This window comes from Tachysurus vachellii, chromosome 23 (assembly GCF_030014155.1).
Source record: "Tachysurus vachellii isolate PV-2020 chromosome 23, HZAU_Pvac_v1, whole genome shotgun sequence".
Taxonomy (NCBI): domain Eukaryota; kingdom Metazoa; phylum Chordata; class Actinopteri; order Siluriformes; family Bagridae; genus Tachysurus; species Tachysurus vachellii.
This window is the reverse complement of record NC_083482.1, coordinates 11,332,905-11,352,059: the sequence shown is the minus strand read 5'-3', so window position 1 is coordinate 11,352,059 and position 19,155 is coordinate 11,332,905. Positions and strand designations below refer to the sequence as shown.

General features: G+C 37.0%; 1 protein-coding gene across 1 annotated transcript in view; it reads left to right on the top strand.

Moving 5' to 3' along the window:
- Nucleotides 1-15,160: 15,160 nt before the first annotated feature.
- glceb (glucuronic acid epimerase b) overlaps nucleotides 15,161-19,155 on the top strand; it is a 66,427-nt gene continuing 62,432 nt past the window's right edge. Inside the window, exon 1 of the mRNA XM_060859282.1 lies at nucleotides 15,161-15,306. The gene's annotated coding sequence lies outside the window, so the exon portion shown is untranslated. The remainder of the gene's footprint in view (nucleotides 15,307-19,155) is intronic.

The window sequence follows — 19,155 nt, the reverse complement described above, 5'->3', positions numbered from 1 at the left end:
TGCATTAAGCGTTGGGCAGAAGGACTCGTAAAGATAGAGATACAAAACGTATGCAGTAATACAATAAGATTATATAAACTACAGATTGTAAGGCAATGCTTTAATCATTAAATTAAATTAAACACGAATGAATAATAAACAATATATAAACGTAAATATACATAATTAGTGTGGTTTATTACACTTATCACAGATTTAAAACATCTTAAATCTTGCTGTGCGGTAAAATTATTTCTGCCTATTATGACAATACAAGAAACTCCCAGCATATTAAATCGTTTAAATCTGTGTGTTACACAATTATACCACATTTAGATTTTAATACAATGCAGTGCAAGTCATAGAGGCTTTTTTATTTACCCATGAGTAATTAAAATTGAGGTGGTAATTAAACAAAAAAATAGCAGATTGTTTTTACTTTTGCTAAGTACAGGAGTGTGATTGTAATTGTAATGCAACAAGTTTGCTCATTCTGATACCTTTCGCCAGCTTTAAAAAAAAATAAAAATAAATTAATTAAATTTCATATTCAAATATTATTTGTCACATACACAACCTTAGGACTGCCTGCATCCTAAAAATAGAATCAATTAGAATAAAATTATAAACTATACTAAGAATAGAATATCAATACAAATTAAAGTACCGTAATTTCCGGACTATTGAGCGCACCTGAATATAAGCCGGGTAAAATTCTCTGAATTTTAAAAAAAATATTATTTTGAACATAAATAAGCCGCACATGTCTATAAGCCTCAGGTGCCTACAGGTACATTGAAACAAATCAACTTTACACAGGCTTTAACGAAACACGGCTTGTAACAAAAAATAAAAAATTAGCAGTAAACAGTAGCCTACCAAGAAAGTCACTGGTCACTATCTTCCTCCTCCTGTGCATTGAAACCACTGAAGTCATCTCCTTCTGTGTCGGAGTTAAAGGTAGGGTCTCCGATGTTTGAGAAATGCTTCAGAAAACTGAGCAGGACCGTGTTAATATACAGTAGAATCAGCTTTCCAGCACTGGAGAGAAGCGGGAAGTTGGCGCATATTCACAGATTGGAGTTTCCTGAGTCAATAACTCCTGAGCTAAACGCTGTTACTACACAAATAACACCTCTTTTCTATCGTAGTAATGTAGAGACGCAGCTAAAGCCGCGTTTTGCTAGTAACAGCGTTTAGCTCAGGAGTACGGTATTTAAAGAAAATGGTTTTAAAAAAAACTTAACATAAAAGTGTTACCTAAAAAGTAGTCTCAGTGACTCCACAGCCCAAAATGGACGTCTTAAAGAGAAATAATTCCAACCTATTAAGAAAATATCTAAGGATTAATAAATACTAATCTGAGACTAATGCTGGCTCTGACAAATAATAAAAATGTTTCAGTTTCTAAAGGTACACTTATGTGCATAAACAATACATACAGAAAAAAAAACAAATAATTAGAAATGCAAAGCACAGAGTTCATATTTCATTGAAACATAAAGATTGTATGGGTGCTTGTACAATGTCATGCTGTGCGTTCTCATTTGATTCAGTTGTCGGTATTAAAAAGTCATTGCGTGCGTATCCTTAATTTGTATGCCACAGCAGTTCCCAGGAAACACATTGTCATTCCGATGCCCTCCACTGAAGACTCTATCCATTACCTTGGATTATCTCCAGCAGTGGGCACTCATAGCCACTTGTCCAAGCATGCAACCTTGGCATGTCACTGATCGATACGAACGTGTCATCCCCATGTGTTGCATATGCTTACTTTGTGTAAGTCTCCACAAAAATCTGAATCAACGTGATCTGTGCATCTGAGTGTACGTGTGCGTTTAGGCCAGTGTTAACTGAGGTTAGTATTCCACAGTGTTAGGAAGTAGAGGTCTAACAGAGCAGAACATACAGTAACCTGAGCAAGGCTTACAGTGGGGTTCGAAAGTTTGGGCACCCCAGGTAAAAATTTGTATTAATGTGCATAAAGAAGCCAAGAAAAGATGAAAAAATCTCCAAAAGGCATCAAATTACAGATTAAACATTCTTATAATTTGTTAAAAAAAAGTTAGATTTTATTTCCATCATTTACACTTTCAAAATAATAGAAAACAAAAAAATGGCGTCTGCAAAAGTTTGGGCATCCTGCAGAGTTAATACCTTGTACTGCCTCCTTTGGCAAGTATCACAGCTTGTAAACACTTTTTGTAGCCAGTCAAGAGTCTTTCAATTCTTTTTTGAGGTACTGTATCTTTGCCCATTCTTCCGTACAAAAGTGTTCCAGTTGTTTGAGATTTCTGTGCTGTCTGTCCCGCACTGCTCTTTTAAGGTCTATCCATAGATTTTCAATTATGTTGAGGTCAGGAGATTGTGAAGGCCATGGCAAAACCTTCAGTTTACGCCTCTTGATGTAATCCACCGTGGATTTTGAGGTGTGTTTAGGATCATTATCCATTTGTAGAAGCCATTCTCTCTTTAACTTCAGCTTTTTCACAGATGGCATCAAGTTAGAGTCCAAAATTTGCTGAAATTTAATTGAATCCATTTTTCCTTCTACTCGTGAAATGTTCCCTGTGCCACTGGCTGCAACACAACCCCAAAGCATGATTGATCCACCCCCATGCTTAACAGTTGGACATAGGTTCTTTTCATTAAATTTTGTGCCCTTTCTTCTCCAAACGTTCCATTGCTCATTCCGGCCAAAAAGTTCTATTTTAACCTCATCGATCCACAGATCTTGTTCCCAAAATGCATCAGGGTTGTCTATGTGTTCAGTTGCAAACTTCAAACGCTGATTTTTGTGGTGAGGACGTAGAAGAGGTTTTCTTCTGATGACTCTTCCATGAAGACCATATTTGTACAAGTATCTCTTTATAGTGGAATGGTGTACCACAACTCCAGTGTCTGCCAGATCTTTCTGGAGGGATCGTGCAGTCAGACGTGGGTTTTGACTTGCTTTTCTCACAATCCTGCGAGCTGTTCTGTCTGATATTTCTCTTGGTCTTCCAGATCTTGCTTTAACTTCCACTGTTCCTGATGACTGCCATTTCTTAATTACATTCCGAACAGAGGATATTATCATCTGAAAATGCTTTGCTATCTTCTTATAGCCTTCTCCTGCTTAGTGAGCGTCAACTATTTTCAGTTTCAGTTTTCTAGACAACTGCTTAGAAGAACCCATGGTGCTGATTGTTGGGGCAAGGTCAGATGAGTCTGGGCATTTAAAACCTTTGAGATTGACATCACCTGGTCTTTCCAGACGATGATTGAGAACAATCCATGACACTGTCAGGTCTCAGCTTTTAGAAGGGGGCGGTGCATGCTATAAACTCTGCAGGGTGCCCAAACTTTTGCAGACGCCTTTTTTTTTTTTTTATTTTCTGTTATTTTGAAAGTGTAAATGATGGAAATAAAATCGAACTTTTTTTTTGACAAATTATAAGAATGTTTAATCTGTAATTTGATGCCTTTTGGAGATTTTTCCATCTTTTCTTGGCTTCTTTATGCACATTTAATACAAATTTTTACCTGGGGTGCCCAAACTTTTGAACCCCACTGTATAGCTGGAGTAGTGTAGGATACTAACAGGATTTAAAGTACTATTAAGGACTCGTACAACAAACAAAAAAAGGCACAAAGGACGACTGAATATAATTCTTTTCTGATAAAATTTTAATTTGTTGAAGAGGTCTTTGTTTTTATATTTTTTGGGATAGTGTTCCAGTTAGTGGCATGTACCACCTGGTGTTAGAAAAATACAAACATATTCATGCAAGAAATCTAAGAAATACATCTATATATACATATTTAAAAGCAGATTAAACTGTGCTTTAATTCTAAAGTTCTTTAGGTAAGATTAGCCATCTTAGCAGTGTTTTACATCTGAATGTTTTTTTCGTTCCCCATCCTCATCTTCACTAGAAATTGACAGGAGTCAAACAGGACTCCAATCACGATTCAATTTTATCAGTGACTTAATACGTGTTTGTTAAGCACAATTTAGACATGTCTTCGACTTGTCTTCACTGAGGAAGAAACCTTGTGAGGAACCAAACACAAAAGGGAAGCTCTTCTGACTGACGTCGGATAGTGGGATTATAAATAGTTACAGTGTTCAGGGGTAGAAGAGTGACTGCTAACATTTCGGTGTGATAAATGCATGTTTAGTATGAGGATATTGTTATTATGAGTCCTCGGATAAGCACAAGAATACGTTTATAGTATCTAGGTGAGATGATGGATGGTAGCAAGAGTGAGCCGTAGACACCAGTGCAGCCCAAAACAACTGACTCTGGCTGACTATGCAGTCACGGTGCAATCGTTTCACAGTTTTCCTCCACGTAACAGAGGCATTGATATGTACTGTAGCTTTGCTGCTCTGCCACTTAGTAATTCACTCCGGACAAAAAGCAGCTATTAAAAAAAACCTCCTTCCTCTCTGACTGAGTGCTTCATCCAGTCCAGTTTTGTCAACAATCAGTGATAAATAATTGAGTTGCATGATGATGAGTCTGCCGTATTAATGCTTTATGGCCTTCTTGGCTGCTCCATTTGTTTTCTCACCTCAGTGGGCTCTACTTTTTCCATCCCATTTCTTTTGTTCTTTGTTTCTCCCAGTCTACAGCTAATCACATTGCAACACAGCAGAGGATTCATAATTACATATTTACTGTCTGATGTTGCACGCTGGAGCCAGTGGGAAACTGAGCGGGCTTTCTGTAAGGCTCAGATTCATTCTCTTTGGAAATATGCCAGGAGGAAAAGCATTTATGGCTATTTTCATTGCATTTCCAGTAATTCACCCACGCAGGTGCAATCTACTTTGATAAACAGGCTGGTTTTATTTATTTAATGGATTCTCGTTTCCGTTCAGGAATCTTCCCTGACAGTCATTTAAAGGGGAAGCATGTTAAAGACTGACTACTTTAATGTCAAGCGGAGAGAAAAGGGGAGAAATAAAGCTGATTGCAACTGAAGAACTTCTTGCTTCCTCTCCAACTCCTGCCAAGACTCCAGACTACTCCGTAAGGTAATAAATCGGCTTGCTCCTCTACGTGAGGGCAGAAAAGATCCTCGTGTGATGAGTCATGAAGCGTTTGCGCTCCTTCCCTCACAGCTTTACTGCTGGCTCTGGCTCGGTTCGGCTCTCTCCCAGCTTTACTATTAAGTGCTATCATGATGGTGTGATTCACTTTTACACGCAGCCTGATTCATAACCGGCGTGATATATTTCTCTAAGCGCAAGAGTATCGTGTATCATTCCAGGTGTTATTTTAATGTGAACATTGCTTGCTCATTGGAGCTTAGTGTGCACAGATACCAGAGTGAAGATGTGTATGATTCTAGCTTTGTGTTACTGCCTCCATTTACACTGTTAATATTCATTCATTCATTCATCTTCTACCGCTTATCTGAACTACCTCGGGTCACGCGGAGCCTGTGCCTATCTCAGGCGTCATTGGGCATCAAGGCAGGACACACCCTGGACGGAGTGCCAACCCATCGCAGGGCACACACACTCTCTCATTCACTCACGCACTCACACACTACAGACAATTTTTCCAGAGATGCCAATCAACCTACCATGCATGTCTTTGGACCGGGGGAGGAAACCGGAGTACCCGGAGGAAACCCCGAGGCACGGGGAGAACATGCAAACTCCACACACACAAGGCGGAGGCAGGAATCGAACCCCCAACCCTGGAGGTGTGAGGCAAACGTGCTAACCACTAAGCCACCGTGCCCCCCTACACTGTTAATATTTTTGTGGAAAAGATTTAATTGCAAGTGTTCTATTTTTGGACGGTAGATATAAGAGTAGAGCAGGTCTTTTCTTCTACATGACAGCATGACAGATCGTCAAGGCTGAGAATGTAGGCCTGTTCTCCATTGAGAACTGTTACCCTATTTTTCTAAAGACGATGCCACAAAGCACGGGCAACACCTTGAAATGAAGCAACCAAACTGACCCGTGTCCCATTTGTTTAAAAACATAAGAACAAAAGAGGACAAGAGCATGTTGCATTTAGTGATGGATAAAAAAATCAACTATACCTTCTGATACATTTAAATTCTTCTTCAGGTTTTTATCCTTTTGAGTTTTAATGTCAGGAATATATACAGTATAGAATGTCTTGTGGGAATTAAATTAAACAGGCTTTTTGAGTTTAGATCGTAGACCCTGTTTGTTGCATCTTTTCCAACGTCTAGTGTAAGTACAGATTTATTAGATTATCTTGTTACAGCTCTTAGGTTAGAGATTGTCAAAGGTTTTGCAGCCAGGGATAATTTTAACTGTGAAATTCATTCAAGAACAGATTTATTTCTTGATCATAACCAACTATTCAAGCATTAGACTCATCTTGTAAATATTTACAATCGTATTCTGTCTATTTATTGGAGCCTTGGAGTTTTTTATTGTCTAACTCTCCAACAGCAAAATGAATTAGGGTTCAAATTGATGTTATTTTTAGGACTACTGTTTTTTTTGAGGTTTGGATTAAACCCATTCTGTTAAAGTGACAAATCAAATTGGTTTATAACTTTATAATAAATATATTACATAAGAATTGATAGTGAGTTGTTATTTGTACCACTATAACAAAATAAAAATAAATAAATAAATAAAAACCACACAAACACTCTGGCTATGCCTAACTTTGAAAACACTTCAAATGACCCCTAGGTAAAATGAAAAGTCTGTGAGTGTGTGTGTGTTTGTGTGTGTGTGCCTGTGTGAGTATGACACGAATAAATGTATTTATGACTTATTACATTATTTTATTTATACCATTTTTTAATTATATACATTACATTATGTATGTGTAACAGCTAAGCCAAAGTAATGCTATTATTAAGAATATAGCACTTAGAGCCTGTAAATGTACCTCGTAGCATCTTGGCAGCTGAGTAGTTGGTGTAAGTGATATTTATATATTTATATATATATATATATATATATATATATATATATATATATATATATATATATATATATATATATATACTGTCATAAAGACATATTGTAATGGGAAGTATGAAATAAATTTCAAGGAATATGGATCAGCAGCACTATATGTTTTGGTTAAAAGAAAAAGTTCTACTGTAGTTATTGTAGCTATAGTTATAGTGTACTGTAGTTATATAGTATCTATTGCCAGGTACTATATATATTTTATAGATATATATTTTATTGTATAGCACTTTTAACAACAGATATCATCACAAAGCTTGACATAAATATATATCAGGATATAAATGATTCATATTCATATTATAATAAGAAATGATTCATTGTAAATGTAAGAAACTGATCAAATGAGCATTGTGATCAAAAGTGACAGATGCAATTAGTCACATTCCTGAATACAACAGGAAAAAATCCAACAAGAGTTGGAAAAAGAATCGAAGAACATGGCTTTCTTCTTTTCGTGACCTTTTGGAGTCACGTGATGAAAATTCCACGTGTCGTTTTCCAGACAGCCACCTTGATAGAGTAGAGTGAATGTTTTGGGACATGAAAATGTGTTTATTTTAATTACCTGTAATAGATGAGCCATGGCAAAGGATGTTTCAAACAAGATTTTGAATAGATGCAAACATTAATGTAATAAAAATAACATAATAATGTAATAAAAAAATACCTCCTGATGGTCCAGCAGCAGGATCCCGCGCTCTCATTGCCGTGGCCCAAGTTCGATTCCCGAGCAGGGCGCTAACCCAGCCACTCAAGAGTTAACTCTCAGTGCTGGTCCCAAGCCCGGATAAAATGGGAGGGTTGCATCAGGAAGGGCATCCGGCATAACAAACCTGTGCCAACAGGAAGCAGCTGAAAGGAAAAAACAAATTATAATAAAAAATGTAATTTCCAGGTAATATACATTTATAGTTCTGTAGTTATAGTGGGTTAAATTACACTATAGTGATTTTGTTAAAGTCTTAAATATGAAATTCTGGATGAAGTTCCTCCTAGAGGATAAAGAAAATTTTTACAGTATTATTATTATGATTTAACATATACAGACTAATTATAGTTAGCTCCACACAGTATGTTTGTATATACCCTACATATAAGCGTTAAGAAAAGTACTAAAGTGGAGTCCTAGTGTAGCACAAGTGAGTTGTCAGGAATGTTCTCATGAAAGGAAATTTCCAATGGTTGGGTGTTGTTTTATGAATGCTCTAAGCTGACTGGCTTTTCACTAACAAGCTTGCATTATTAACAGGACCGTCAGGGCAAATCTTAACAAGTGCACTGTTGCATGTTCTCATTGGATAACAAGGCTGTTTTTCGTGTCCTCGCTGACACACAGATGTTTTTACCTTCCAGCCAAGATCCTGGTGACACACCTTATGCCTCTCACCTCTGTCTCAGGGGGAAAAGAAGGACTGCATTTGCATGCTTTAGATACGTAGGGCATTTTTTCCCCCCTTAGCACTACTTGCTGTGAGTAGCGTAAATGAGACAATCCTCTGAGAGAGTGAGAGAGAGAGAGAGAGAGAGAGAGAGAGAGAGAGAGAGCGAGAGCAGGAGGTATTTTTTAGTAGATATTTCTTTGTTGCAATTTACTCCCGCTGGTCCTGATGTTGTTGTCTTCTCTCTCTCCAAGTCTCTTTTTCTCTCTGCAGCCCCCGAGTCAACATGCCAGCCAGACTCCAAGTGCAGGACTGCTTTACATGCAATGGGGATACAAACACATTCTCACCTTCAGCAATAAAACCACACACGCTGCTGTAGCTATAATATAAATCCCAATAAACTTTCTTGTGCATTTATTCTTTTCAGATCATCTCTAAATCGCATACATGCCCCCATTTCCATGTTGTTATAAAACCTGTTCCTATAAACCCCCTAACATTAATTACAACCTTTTTGTCCTATATCCTGTGTGTCCTGACTTATATCGAATGAGAATGATCTGTGAAATCGGGAAGAATTTTAAAAGCCAGGGTTAGTAAATATGTATAAATACAAGGAAGGTTCTACCCAGTTCAGTGAGGCTGTGCTTAGGATGCATTAACAACCATTGTAAGGAGAGCACATGAATCTTTTATAAGCTCAGTGGTCAGAGAGAATGAAAGACAACAAAAGGGTTGCAGCAAACACACGCTGTAACTCGGAAATCAATCAGCCGTGGGTCTCCTCCTGCGCTCTCTCTGCAGTTCTGCAGTCCACAGCAGACAGCCATCACTGGTAAAGACCTTCTAAATACACAGTGTGCACTAAACTAAACCATGACATTACAGGAAAAACTCAACCCTGGATCAAATGAGATATCATTACACAACACCAACAATTACTTTTAGATATTTTTTCAACACACACAACATACAACTGCTGCCGTAATAATAAATACCGTCCTGTGTTCATCCCAGGATAGTTATCCGCAATATCCTTCAACGCACTTATTTCTGTTTGTCTTTACATTTATACATCTTACATCTATATGCTGTAAAGATTTGTAATTGCATTCTCTGGTTTCACTCAGCTGAATTATGGCATTACTGAGTTTGAATCTGTCTGCCTCATGAAGTCTCAGGGAGTTTTACCTTGACATTCTTACCACTAGTTTGCGTATTAGGCATTTAAATGTACTGTACACTTTTTTTTTCCGAAGCTGCTTTGGGAATATATTTATTGTGAAATGTTCAATTGAAACGCCACAGTAACCTGAAGTAAGGATCGAACCCAAGACTCCTAGCTATGAGGCGGCGATGCTACTTGTTGCATCATGACAATTTAAAGCCATAATTGAAAAGAAGTCCGAAAAACAGTCATAGTACAAAACTGTAAAATGTAAAACTGTATAAAAAAAAACGACCTAAAAGATAATAATCGTTAATAATCATTTTAACTGCACTTAGCACTAGGATCAAGTCTTCGGTAATGATTTAATGTGAGTGAATTTTATGTGAGTGTAGCATAAAAAACAAGCCCTTTCTCATATGCACACTCACTAGACTGTTTCACTTGGGCTACAATTTTGTTTTGTGACAAAATGTCAGAAGTTATCAGCGCTACACAGATGTTTACCATTAAATAACTCTATCTAGGGTGAGACCACCTTCGCTCTTCTCCTTTTTTCCTCTTGTGCAGAGTTGGATATTAAGATATGGACAGTGGTGCATTAAAGAGGCGTCCGGCTCAATCTCAGCGGCGAGAGATTGAGAAACCGCAGCAGCATACAAATAGGCAGGAAGAAATGAACTGGGCATGTTATCTCTCGCAGTCAGTCTCCCTTGATTCAGTCAAACTACAAAGAGCAGAAGACGCAGGAGACCCACATACAGACACACACATACACACACACACACACACACACACCCACACAGACTGCGAGAGCGATAGCATCAGCCATCTCACACTGAGTGTTTCCAAACTCTTCTTTCTTGTAATTTCTCTGCAGTGGCAGAGAAGAGAGAGAGAGAGAGAGAGAGAGAGAGAGAGAGAGAGAGAGAGAGAGAGAGAGAGACTGCAGGCTGGGATGTCTTTAGGGGATTAGTACTGAATAGAATATTTTCCATATTCAGTCTGATTTTAAGAAGGCACTCCTCTGCACTGTGTTTATACTCTCAAAAACTATTCTAATTATGGTAAGGGGTGACAAAAGAAGAGTAGGAGGCAAGCCTGACAGGAAATGATGCAAAGAAAAGACAAAATCATTAGCAACCAGTGAAAACTCCCAGTTGAACTTTTCTGCATATTGTTCACATAAAACCCTACAAGATGCAAATCAGATGTATTTTTTTGTTTTCTTTTGTGATTGTAGATGCAGGTGTATTTTTAGCAATGATGCCACATGGAATATATTCTGACTGCTTGAGAAGAAGTGTGCTGTCAGGCAGGAGAAGCTGGACAGTGATAAAAAGATTCCCTCGCCTAATGAGGACACTGTGTTTTCTAGTGTTGGCTCTAGAAAACGACTGCCAGGACACGGGATTAGATTCTTTTCTTTCTCCCAGCATGTTGTTTTTTTTTCTGATATGTTTTGTTTTTTCTTCCAACATGAGCCAGATCATTTCAAATCGAAACAGGTATTGGCAAAGAAAAAAGAAAGAGTGGGAGCAAAATCACTGCCATTTTTCAATTCTAGCAGGTTGACGTGATGTTGCTGTAAAAGCGATGAGGGTCGCAGGGTGGTCGGTGTTATCTTTATCACGGAGACATGTGCTAATGAGACAGTGCATGGCCATAATGCATGGCTGGTGTCAAAATCTCAGACAGCAGACACCTCGGAGTAAGCTAGAGGCATTTTAGAGCCAACAAAAATATTGGCACCCCTCATGAATGGGCAGAGCTTAGAGTGAGTTAAATATTCAACACTTTGAGGAACTCTTTACCTTTATACGAACAGAAATTGTCTGAATATACTTTATAGTATTTACACCAAGAATGAAGAAAAAAAAAAATATATATATATATATATATATATATATATATATATATATATAATATTATATCAATATATATATATATATATATATATATATATATATATATATATATATAATTATTTAAGGCAATATTTAACTCAAGACACAATTTTGGTCAAAGCATCATTGTAATAAAATATCAAACTTAACAGAAAACAGATACGAAAAGCACAGTATTACCTGATAAACTCCAGGTAGCCCACATAGAACAAACACATCATGTCATATAGCATCTTTGAAGTAATGTAGCTCATATGTTTGATGAAATACAAGCTATTTAGTGACAGTAACAGCAACCTGAGTTGCTTGATTTAACATTATGCATTGCTCAGCTGCCGCATGATTAGATAAGAGCATGACTGTTCTATTATAGGTGTGTTCCTAACAAATCGCCACTTTGACATACCACAAAAAGGTCCAATATAAAACCTGACCTGGTGCCTGAAGAGAAGATGAATCAAGAGCTGTCCAAGTGTCTCCATTCTCCTCAGGCACAATAATGCACTTATATTTTTCTTTCTTAAAAAAGCATTAATCGTGAAACAGAAAAAAAAAAAAAGATTAAAAAAAAAAAAAAACATACAAACATATTCCTATATGTTCCAGCTCAAAATATGACTTTGATGTGTGAATTCTTTTTCTTTTATATTATTTATAGTCATTTGTATGAAGGATGCCAATAATACAAGGTTTACTGTAACCATAACTAACTTTAGTAATAGCATGAAAATAGCCTGGATATTAATTTGCTTGGTAAATATTAAAGTGACTCTTTTTTTCAGAAAGAGTTTTATTCTTTGACCATCCACAGAAAATGAAAAAAACAAAAAAAACAACAAACAAACAAACAAACAAAAAAAAAAATGCAAAGATATCTCTTTCCTTTGCTTAATTAGTACTTGTGGCATTAACTCAATTCCCCTGTTTAATCCCCCTGTTAGTCCCTAGAAGAGCTGCTGGCTGTGTTCAAATGCTGTTTTATTTCACTGAATTAATCTTGGATGTAGAGTCACATTCTGATTGCATTTATTTATTTGGCATTTTTTTGCTGAGTGACATTTTATTTTGTTAATTCTATACATGCTGCTTTTTTAAGCCTAGGGATGTTCAGAACTGTGTATAAGTAGCTTGTTTATCTGTTCATAGTTGTAAACATTGTAAACTAGTTGTAACTCAGTGTCGTCTGATAGAAGTAAGAAGATTTCTATCCATCCATCCATCCATCCATCCATCCACCCATCCATTTTCTATACAGCTTTTACAAGATATAGCCACTGGGAACCTGGAGACAATCCTGGGGACAAGGTTGGGGCATCCTGGAAGGGAATGTGCTACACTAGTGATTAAGGTGTTGAACTAAAGATTAGAAGGTTGTGAGTTTGAGCCCCAGGTCCACCATACAGCCACCATGGGGCACCATATTTCAGCATATGACGATCTGGATAAGGGAGTCTGCAAAAAAGCAGTAAATGTAATGTAAATGTAATCCTGAATGCCAACCCATCGCAGACTCACACATTACGGACAATTTAGAACCTACGTCTTTATCTTTGGACTGGGGGAAGAAATCAGAAAAAAAAGGAAGGACATGCTAACTACATGCATGAAGGTCAGAGCCAGAAATCAAACCCCCAACCCCAGAGTACCACTGGTGCCTAAACCACTATGCCTCCTGAATAGATCCTTAAAATTAAAATACCTTCCAGAATTATTAAAGACCTTTACAGTTTTAATAATCTATGGGTTGAAGTAGCTCTAATAAAAGGAATGACTAAGGGCAAAAATTTTACTTCTAGTTACAAATTCATTTAAGCCTGATCTTCTGGAACAGAAAATCAGTGAAGGCTGCTATTGACCTTCGCTTTCTCTTTCCATCCTTCTTCCTCCACATCGCTTTTAAATGAGTATAGTCTAACTCATGGTCCCGGGCACATCGTAGCTGAACACCAAATCAGCTATTACACCAAACTGTTTACTATCATAATATCCACTTTATCTGGCATTTTGCCATTAACCATTTTTTTTTTGCTATCTGACTAAACATCCAGATATCAAGAGCAACCTTTAGTGCTAACTTTTAGACACGTTTACACACATAGTCAGTTTCCTGCCTAACTTTTGGTTCTGCTCTTATAAATTATTTGCAAAATCATTATTGCTGTCATGCTGAAAATTTTAAAACTTTCAACAACAAAAAGACACTAAATGTAATGTAAAAAAAAAAGTTAACTTTAAAAATGCCAGTATTATATTAGTTACAATATTAGAACAGTTTTAATTTATTAGAGTATAAGACTTTGGCTTATATTTAGTCATGTTTGGATCTGTGTGTAAAAAATTGCACATTCCAGATGGTGAACTAGTAAATTTCACACTCTCTGGTTACTTGTTAGAAGATACACCACATCAAAGAAACCAGAAAGAGGAGTGTGGGTTTTTTCTTTGCCTTTCTGTATAAAAGCAAACATTGCAAGACATTTCTTGCAATTATGCTGGATGAGAACTGAAACACAGCTCATTTTTCATGCTTAAACTTCACTGTGAGTCTCATCAATGTGTCATTGTGTCAAACCACCAAAGCTGAATATTATTCACTGTTTCTCACATATTCTGACATCCTCTGATTTGCAAATTTTCAAAAAGCAGACACATTTTAATTTCCTCTTAAACAGAACTTATGATTAGTTTCCATATCTATGATTTACTTCCCAAAACATTTCTACTTCTTGAATACAAGATCCTCGGATAAGCGGTAGAAAATGGATGGATGGATGGATGAATACAAGATGGCTAAATATTTTTATTTTTGCATTGTCTGAAACATTTGCGTATCCCGCTCACATGTACGGAAGACGCCGCATTTAAGTAACAATAAATACAGCACACCCTGAATTGTTTTATTCCACTTATACATTATTTATTTATTTATTTATTTATTTATTTATTTATTTATGTATTTATTATTTATGATTTTTTTATTAGTCTATTTATTTATTTATTAATGTTTTTTTTATTTGTCCATTTATTTGTCTATTTATTTATTTATTTATTTATTTATTTATTTATTATTTATGATTTTTTTATTAGTCTATTTATTTATTTATTAATGTTTTTTTTATTTGTCTATTTATTTGTCTATTTATTTATTTATTTATTTATTTATTTATCTAGTTATTTATTTAATTGGACAGCCTGCAAGTGAATCATTTGTTACTATATAAACGATGATAGATAAAAATGACAGATTTATAGTTAATTGATCGTTATGAAAATTTAAAAAAAATTCGTGTGTAAAATCAGTAATTTCTGGCATTTTCTTTTATCTTTTATTTATTTATTTATTCATTTATTTATTTTTCCTTTAAACTAATTTTTTACATTTCATCATAAGAATTTTGCTCAGAAAGCTTACTGAGTATTATTTATATGTGTATATTTATATATTTATTTATTTATTTACTTCTATTTGCTTGAATTACCTAAAAGTCTACAGTTCTCCATACGTCTACAATCTGCTAGTAAATACAAACAGCAGCGGTAATTCGATTGGCTGTCTCTGACGTCAATCACAAAAACTACCCAATCATAGCACGGGAACAACCGCCCTCCCTAGATGAACCATTAAAAACATCTCGTCGTCCGATTGGACGCTTAGATCTCGTAGTATCTCGCGGTATTTGTCAGTGTGTTCCTCTTCTTTGCAACGCTACATCAAGCTGTGTGTTCATTCCGGTGTTGTTGGCTGAAGCAGAACGGACGTCTCTCTCTCTCTCTCTCTCTTCCTTCTCTCTCTCTCTCTCTCTCTCCCTCTCTCTCTCTCTCTCTCTCCCTCCCTCTCCCAGTGAAGCCTGCTGCTGGTTCATCTGTCTGTAGACGTGACCCTGCTGTTAGAAGGTGAGTAAACAGGGTGTAATGGGGAGGTTTTAGGGCATTTAGTACGAACTCTAATGCTAACATGTCGACACTGTGTTGCTTTGGAGTTGTAGAGCTCTGGGATATGATCCTGTCTTTAATGTGTGTGTCTGCAACTTATACTGCAAGTGTTCAGCTTTAAATGCACTCAAAGTCAAGGTGGTTTAAAGACATATATAAATATCAGAGTGGAGTTTGTCCTTGTGAACTGATCAGTGATCAGTGATCAGTGATCTTACTGGGTTCAACTTCTCAGTTTGCTTGGAAACATTTCTGTCGTTTTAGCACACAGCTTTATCATCCAGAGTGACTTATAACTTATTGTAAGAGGAATTGAGTGTTATTAAAGGGTCCTTGATCAAGGACCCAGCAGCTTGGTGGACTTGGGATTCGAACTAATGACCTTCCGGTCAGTAGTCTGACAAGACAAGAAGATTTTATTGTCATTTCAACCGTTTATAGCTGTCGCAATACACGCTGGAATGAGACGATGTTTCTCCAGGATCGTGGTGCTACGTAGAACAAAGACGGAGTAAGTTAGTCCTAGATACATAAAGTGCATCTGTGTGACCTGGTGCAAACAGTGCAGGACAAGCTCGAAAGACAGTGCAGGACGGGACAAGAAAGACAGTACAGGACGGGACAAGAAAGACAGTACAGGACGGGACAAGAAAGACAGTGCAGGACGGGACAAGAAAGACAGTGCAGGACGGGACAAGAAAGACAGTGCAGGACGGGACAAGAAAGACAGTGCAGGACGGGACAAGAAAGACAGTGCAGGACGGGACAAGAAAGACAGTGCAGGACGGGACAAGAAAGACAGTGCAGGACGGGACAAGAAAGACAGTGCAGGACGGGACAAGAAAGACAGTGCAGGACGGGACAAGAAAGACAGTGCACAAGACAATAAACAAAAACAGCACAGACCAGTGTAAACACTGTATGTTCAAATAATATTATGTACAGAAATACTGGAATGAACACATTAGTATTATAGTTACAAGAACAACACATCATGAGGTATTGTAAAGTATTGTGCTAAACAGCAATTGACTGAGTTGTGCGACAGCATGTGCAAAGAGCAAAAAACAGTATAAAACATCATGTAAACAGTGTGATGGCTGTATAATAGAAGAGTGTGTATATGGTGTAGGTCTGTGCAGTCCATACATTTGATGTGCTTGTGTGTTGTGCACAGTTCAGTTCAGTTATCGAGGAGTCTGATGGCACCTTAACCACTAGACAGCAGACAAACCCCAGTACATGCACCCTAACCCTAGATAAGCCAATGGTGACAGTTAACAGAATAATTCTTATTTTGCAATGTGTGTATTTGTACACAAGCCTGTAAAGACATCCTTGTGTATGCAACAGGCATTAAAAACTATCCAATATTATTATTATTATTATTATTATTATTATTATTTTCCTTTCCTTTCTGTGATTCAGGACTTTTGTAGTAATAATAATGATCGATTGCCATGTGAGATGAGATGAGTGAGCGAGCTGTGTGATCTGGGAATAAACCAGAGTGTGGAGGTTGTCATCAGAGTTGAGATATATCCATGCCTTCTACATACGTATGGTGTAATAAGGTGTAATGCAATACTGCATGACTTAAGGAGCGAGTATGTGGATTAGTTGCAAGCATCTTTGCCTCACGGAGTCAGGGTTTGATTCCTGTCTCTGCACGAAGTTTGCACGCTCCTGGTTTCCTCCTGCTACTACAGCTTCATCTCCTAGTACAAAGACATGCCGGTTGATGGTGTGTGTGTGTGTGTGTGAGAGATTGTGTCCTGTAACTGGTTGGCACCTCGTCCTGGGTGTTCAGCACCATGTCTCCAAAGTCCTTTTGAGAGAGACTTCAGGTTCCATGTGACTCTGTGTAGGATAAACAGGACAGAAAATTGACGGGTGGCATCACAAGTTGCGTTCTGATCATTAGTAGGTCACATGATCATAACATGCATGTATGCTGTATCTGTGCACAAAACCGTTCAGCTTATCTAAACCCAGACAAAGGTTCGCTTCTCTGACAGTTTTAAACAGCATCTGGGTTTTTTTTTTTCTTTTTTTTTTCCCCCCTCTTTTTTCTAAAAAATTTTTAAATGCATTGTTTTCATTTTCAGTGCTATAAAAGAACAGAGAGAACAATTTACAGAATGTCTTCATACTGAAGAAAAAGTGAAAAAAACTCTTTTTTTTTCCTACAGACAATCATTTGAGTGACATTCCCACAAAATTTCTTTTCACTATCTATCACTGTCATTATAAGATGAATTGGAGCACGGCTGTGAGGAAAAGAGACGCTCTGACTTGCGCATAAAATTATTTTTTTATCTATTTATTGTCTTTTTATTTTTTGTTGTATTAAAGTCAGTGGTGAGGTGAGTGTCTGATCTTACATGGGAATACGTCTGACATCGTGATAGTGATTTTATATTTTCACCGGTGAGTATGATGCTGTTTATACTTGATTTTGATAAAATAAGCAAAAAAAAAAAAAAAATCTGATATTAATAAATCTTTGCTCTTCTGATTTAGTATCTAAATGTACTAGTAAATATTGATGTAGACTTCATGGTATGACCACAGTTCAAGAAAAAGTATGACATGGTACTTTTTAATTCAGAGAATTGTGCAGAGCTGATTTTGTCCTGAACGATGGAATAAAGGTCGATGCGGTTTTACATTACACAAGCCACAAATATATAAATGCTTCGCTCTTATTAGGAAAAAGAAAGTGGGGGGGGGGGGGGATGGGGGACAGAAGAACGCCGGCGGCAAATCAGCAGCGAAACCCGTCCTTTCTCCAGCTGTAACGTAACCTGCTCTGCATAGCGATCAGACCATTTCACATAGAGTTTGGTACGTTGTCATCTCAGTGAATGAATTATTGACACCGTGTCCTTACCTTCCAGATCTCCTTTTAAAAAAAAAATTAAATTGTGCCAAACGTCAGATAGATTTAGGTTTAAAGGGATTTAAAGACCTGCTCTATTTTTTTCTTTTTTATTAATGCCTGTAATGATTGCAGATTATAAACACAGTCCAGGTTCTTATTTACGACCCCACTTCCTGGAAAGCAGGCGATCAGGCCGATCTAGAAGCAAAGGGAGGATTTCTGATGCTGGAAATTCTACTGCAATTGTAATGTGTAACCATATAGAGAGCTAAAATTGTCCTGTGTTCCCGAGAAGCACATTTGTTGTCAGTGAGGCACGTCTCAGCTCACGGGTTATAAATGTTTCTGTGTTAAGTGTTGACGAATTTCCCTTAAGAGAAGCACCGTTAAACATATGTTCCTGCACTGTTAAGCTCTTGATGACACTAGAAAATGCTTTTATTCCGAAAATACGGATTTAGGAGTCTTTCAAAATGTCGCACCAAAGAAAATCTTAGGGTTTTTATCGAGAGTTAAAGTGAAGGAGCCGTTATAGCCGGTGTTAACACAGCAGAAATACTGTTAGACGCCAATGATGTGTTACTGTAAACATCACTTAAATATCTCACTGTACTTCCTGTGCTTCTGCTGGGAAAATGACTGTTGTTGCTCGAATGGCATTGAAAGTACAATAAACAATAATCTATAAGAGACGAGCTGCATGTAGTTCCAGCTGTACGGTTTATATTAATGCTGTATTTAGATACGTTGCTAAACTCCATATGATCTGATGTAGGCAGCTAATAAAATCTACTGGGTTTTATATGAAATGAACAATTTGACATTTTACTTTTATATTTAAACAATTCTCAATATCCAAATCATCAAACTCGCCATGCAGTAGTTGGTCAATTCAGTTACAGGACCAAGTTCTCGTTATGATATTG